The sequence below is a fragment of the Pavona decussata genome, unplaced genomic scaffold (genome assembly GCF_977016875.1).
Source record: "Pavona decussata unplaced genomic scaffold, jaPavDecu1.1 SCAFFOLD_27, whole genome shotgun sequence".
Taxonomy (NCBI): Eukaryota; Metazoa; Cnidaria; class Anthozoa; order Scleractinia; family Agariciidae; genus Pavona; species Pavona decussata.
The window spans coordinates 2,117,097-2,123,295 of record NW_028145450.1 but is presented as its reverse complement, the minus strand read 5'-3'; positions in this window follow the sequence as shown (position 1 = coordinate 2,123,295).

Here is a 6,199-nt window from a genome sequence, read left to right as displayed (position 1 = left end):
TATAACTAAAAGGTTTTGTAATACATAAGCAAGTGAAAATTATCGATATATAAAAAAAAAACCTTTAGGAGTGGTCATGACATCATTTTCAAGTTCAACATGATTCAAATAAACTGTCGGAAATAGTTGTGCAATGTCTCACCATCTCCGAATGTCCAATAGGACCCAAATCTCGAGCAAAACTATTTGCGTGACAATACATAATTATTTCCGATTATTTAAATCTTCAGCAAACTATTTCCCATAGTTTATTTCAATCATTTTGAACTTGAAAATGGTGCCATCGCGAAACCGCACTTTTTTAAAACGTTAATTTTCACTTGCTTAGACAGATGTGAAATTGTGGTTCAACCAGGATTTGAACCTGCGCCTCCAGGTTAACGGTCGTATGCCATAAACCTCTCGGCCACAGAACCAACCACGCTGGCAAGATATGACTGTTTCATGTTAAGGTACCATATAGTCACCCACATAACCCTAACCCTCCATACAGTCACCCTAACCTTACCATGAATTATATGCCCCATTCGCACCTTACTGTAAAGGGAACATGACTTGAGTGAACCCGTTTTCAAAAATACGGGCGAACATTTGTAATGTGCTATCCTCATTAACATCGTCGGCAAGTGATCATATCTTATATGATCACCACCGTCTGTGGCCCATAGAATATTGATACTAAATTACATTCATACATCATTCTCAATGAAGAATTAAAATATCAAGAAGAATCGATAATTTGCTGAGATTTCGAATTCTGAGTAACCCTTCAGGAATTATATTTTATTAGAATAAGAGGACAGGCGCATAAAAATAAAACTTGATGTCAATTTTGTAAGTCTAAACTGATTAATTCAGCCTTTGAACATTAATCAGAACATTAACGCTCTTAATAATGGGGAAACGTCTCGTACATCCTCTATACACGCGTATATACCCTTTCTGTCTCGATGGCAACACCTATTAAACTACATGTGAGTGCCTCCAGAGGAAATTAAAGAAATACAAGAGAGACAAATACCTCGGTAGGTAGCTCTGAACCCTGAGGTAATCCCGCGGCTATATGTCTTGAACCTGAGGAATAGTTTTGTAGAAGAACTTTGGATGTATCTAGGTTGAAAATTTCCACTATATCGGGCAATTTGAGGGGAGGATGTCGAGTCACCATCGTACAGGAATACGCAGTCACCTGGGATAGTCTCTAAGTACATGAAGGAGAATTCCACCCATGTGTTGGAAGTAGAATCGAAAAGACATTAATAACCGCCACAGAAAATCGGATTAAATTGTGTAGAAAACGTATGTTTTCTTCAGCGAAATGTCACTTCAAACTTTCCCGACATGACCATGAGCACGACCACAAAGAAACAAAAGTTGTCTTTCCGTGAGGTTATGTACGAAGGTGTTATCTTCTCAACGAGAGAGATGTTCAAGTGTTTTTCTCAGATTTCTTGACGCCACGTTAAACATATAATTTTGGGATGGTATTTTCGAGTAGACGAGCTAGAATCCCAGTTACCACTTCAATATTTGAGCTGCGATCCAAATTATTAACTTATGCAGTTATGCCCGCAACCCTACCACCTGCAGAATGGAATCCCAAACAAAGTGTTACGATTAAACGGGATTACCTCGGTGATACCGGTGCAGTATTCTACGAAATGAGCTGAAAGGCGACGTACTGAGCTGGTGATTTTGTGAGTTGGCCATAAAACCAGGCGGCTGAACACGAAAGAGCGAATATAGGAAGTATGGGAGAAAGATCAGATACACTGAATAACATCGTAGTGATCATAAGGCACGAAACCCAAGCAGGGATGGAAAGATAGCCTGAAAAAGTTCAGGCTTTTAATTTAATCAAGGCCATAACCTTTGTGATGCTGATGCAGTGCTTGAGCAACTGAGCTATCAAGTCAGCTTAGAGCAGGCCATTTTAATGCACTCACATATTGATGTGGCTGCACGATGCATAGCTCAGATGGTCTTCGATATATTTAAATCTTTGTAACGGTAGCTCAAATATAGCCCACTCGGCATGTTCGCTCCTGACTATACGTTCTTCGGGCTTCGGCCTTTTTCAAGACTACTGGGCCTAAGTTGCATGAATCCTTCGCTCCTCTATCGTTTTAAACGTATCTTGTATTTCGGTGGAGGGGATGGGGAGTACCGCCGGCATCTCTAAACCTTGATTGTACAATGAAACCCCGCTTTACGTGCAGCCGCCTAATACAGGCCCTTTTTATTATGGACAGTATTCTTAGTCTTTTTTTCCTTAACTGAGTAGCCCGCTTAATAAGGACACTCTGTAATACGGACACTTTTTCTAGTCCCAGCGCGCGGTGTTTGTAATAACCAGATTTGATTGTATTTCCGACCAATATACATCATTATTGATACTCGTTTTCAGACCTGGCTTGTGAAATCTACACCAAGTCCATTTTCAAGCAATGGTCTTTTTCAGAGATGGATTCTGATGTGGTATAAAGTTAGCTTTAGCCCCATCAAATGAGTATTTTGGCTTCTTTTTTTCTTTCTTTCCTTCTTTCTTTCTTTCTTTCTTTCTTTCTTTCTTTCTTTCTTTCTTTCTTTCTTTCTTTCTTTCTTTCTTTCTTTCTTTCTTTCTTTCGATGGAAAATGCAATCAATTATAAAATCTGTGAAAAAATACGATATTTCCAACGCGAATATAATAAAATAGCATTAAAATGGAATCTATAATGTTCGCAGGCCTTAACTACGACATCCAACTAATCAACTAATACTGTTGGATTTTTCAATCCTGTGTTAATTACTTAAGGACGGTGCCTACTATTGTTACTGCGCATACGTTCTGCGCATCTCAAGATACTCGGGTTCCCTATGGGTGGTGCCCACTAATACAGGGATATTTTTGCGCACTTTAAAATTATGCGGAGAAAGCAGAAGTTAGCAAGTGATTTTGGTATCTAAAAAGAAAATTGGGGGTAACCATGCATTTTTCAGAGACAATAAAGCTTCAATGTGGCGCCATACATTGCTTTGTATTTTGCTGCTTTTTAGAATAATTGTTGCTTAGTTATCTCTAAAAAAATGTGTGGTTACCCCCAATTTTCTTTTTGGATTTCAAAAGCCGCTACAAAGATGTACTTTTTCTGCATAGTAGTAAACCGCGCAAAAATACTTCGCTATTAGTAGGCACCGTACTTAAAGTTACTCTTTTCAACTGCCAGCAGGCGCGCTCAATGTAATATCACTTTATTAGTCTCGACTGTGCTTTAATTACGAGTGAGCAAGTTGCCCATCTAATCAAACTATCCGTCCATTTCCTGAAGTTCAGAGGCTGAAGGAGTCCATCAATTAAAGTGATTCTTTCAAAATAACAGCCTTGGATTATTTATGTTTTTTTTTTAATTTGTTTTTATCTGTTACTGATTATTTATTAGCATTTTATATTTCGAAATGTGTTAAGTTGATAAGATCAAATCATGTTACACCATAATTTCTACCATAGGTCAACTTTCAAAGATATTTCTGTTGATCAGTTCTAATATTGTCTACTCGGGTATGATATTACACATAAGATAAAGCTAACATTAATAACGTTATAAATACAATGCATGAAGTATTGGAAACGTTAAGAGACCTTTTTTTCTGGCAGGGACAGTAGACATCACATTGATCCAAAACGTTTCTTACACTGTCGTGTATTGTTGAGGGGACTCAAACTTTCCCGACCTGACCATGAGTACGACCACAAAGAATTAAAAAAATGTCTCTCCGTAAGATAATATTTATCTAAACAGAGGTTTTATCTTTTTAACGAGAAAGATTTTCACGTGTTTTCCTGACGGCCCACATGAAACAGATTTTTTAGGAGTCAGCATTCATGGAGTATTTTTCGTCGGGATTATATTTACCAAAACGTCAAAATATACAACATTTCCTTGGCACTAAAGTAGTGTTTTCTTGAAAGGGTCATTAAAAGATACTCGCCCGTCTATAATTCTGATGCACTGGATAATTTTTCTTCCCAGATACCACTGCAATATTTGAGCTGAGATCCTAATGCAGATATGTTCAACACTCCGCCAGAAGCCGAAAAAAGAAAACTGTTCCAGGAAATGAGCCGTGCAGCCTACTAGGAGTGAGTCATTTTGCGGCTGCCAAAAAAAAAAAAAAAAAAGACCTCGGCTGAATACAAAAGAGCCAATATGAGAAGTATCAATAACTTGAAGTGTGGGAGCAAGATCAAATACACTAATTACCATCGCTATTATGGATGCAAAATGTAGCAGTGGCGATAGGAAAGCCTGAAAACGTTTATGCCATAAATTGAATCAGTCACGTGACCTCTTAAATGCCGGTGCTAAGTACTTTGCCACATGAGCTATGACAGACCGAGCTGGGAGCTAATTGCGCAGAATCCCATGTTGACATGGCTACACCATTGCTCAGGTATAATACATTTCAAATCAGATGTTCTCTCATGTGTATTCGCCCTGAAGGTTTGGTTCTTTTTGAGCCCTGCTGCGGCTATAGCCCGCTATGCTTTAAACGCTTCCAGTAACTGGAAGGTGGTCCTATGGAACGTTTGGCTTCACTCCCCGTTCATAGAGTCATTTGGGAGCTTCATTTTAATCAGTTTTGCCAATACCATACTATACAATAGACTCTGTCAGGCCCAGAATCTCATCTGGAAAAATTAGCTTTTTATTGTTTTCCCCCCGTTTTCTCGTTGGAAGACGAAAAACACATCATGGGAATTGCAATTAAGAAATAAAGTCAGCAAAAATAAACAACGACATTTCGAAGGCAAATGTAATAAAATAACATTTTGAAAAGTAGCATGCATAATTTTTGCAATCCATAGCTTTTACGTCCTAGTAATTCTGTCGTATTTTTTAATCCTGCATTTGTTAAAAATTAATTCGTGTAATTTAGTTCAACGTGACAGCTGATAGAAGGCGCGCTCAATGTAACATCAATTTAGTCTCGATTGTACCTATGTATCACGTGAGAAAGTTGCAAAATATCCGTTCAGTTCCTAGCTAACATTCAGAAGCCATGAATCCATAAATTATTGGGATTTCCTCAAAATACTGAGAGGCGTGAATTATGTTTCATCTCTTTTTATCCATTTACTGATGATTTACGTTATTCTTGAATCGGAATTTGCCCAAGGGAGGGGGTGGGACTACTTATCAAGATTTTGTACGAGAAGGGTCCCTGCCGAGCTCCAGACCCGTATCCCGTATGTACCAGTTTTGAAAGAAAAGACAACCTTTCATATACCATCCTTGAAAAAAAGAAGTCGTTTCACATAACTACCGTAGAGACACTGCATCTCTTTTCGTGGGGTCTGGTCGATATATTTTGAAAGATCCTTATAAATACCTGAATAATAGTTTAATAGTTTAATTAATAGGATCCACTGGCCACACAACTAAATTTACTAATCACTGTTCATCAAAGTTCTTATCAAACATTATAAGTAATCCGGCATTAGAGATGATTAATAAAAATCTCAGAACGTATTGAACTACACTTGAAAGCGCTATAATAAAAATCAATCAGAGTGCTTATTTCAACTAATCACAATATATCGAAAACAACAAGAGATTCAAGCGCAATTCTTTCCAAGGCAAAACCTATGGCTCGTTAATTTGAAGTTGTTAGTGTATTTTAAACCTGTTTGTAGTCTAATGATTGAACACCGTAAAACACAGCTATTGCAATTAACGTTGTCGGATGTTAAACCCTCGTGCTTACCCTGAACAACAGACGGAAAAAGATTGTAGGTATTTGTAAAGCTTTTAATTTGGATATCAGAACTATGCGATGGAAAACGTTTGGCCATCTGAATTACTTTTTCTATAGACATGAGCCACAGCCGAGATTGGCTAACGTTGTCGGATGTTAAACCCTCGTGCTTATTCTGAACAACGGACGGAAAAAGAGTATAGGTATTTGTAAAGCTTTTAATTTGAATACCAGTACTATGTGATGGAAAACGTTTGACCCTCTGATTTACTTTTTCTAGACATGAGCCATAGCCGAGATTGGCTAATTTATTAACAAACTATCCATATTTCCTTGAGGCCTTCTCGTATAGGCAACATTAATTAAAATAGCTTTTTCGGCTCAACAAAGCCTCCTTCTTTTCGATCTTTCTTTAACTGATTGTAATGTGGTATTCAGTAAAGGAGTAATTCCCTTCAGCA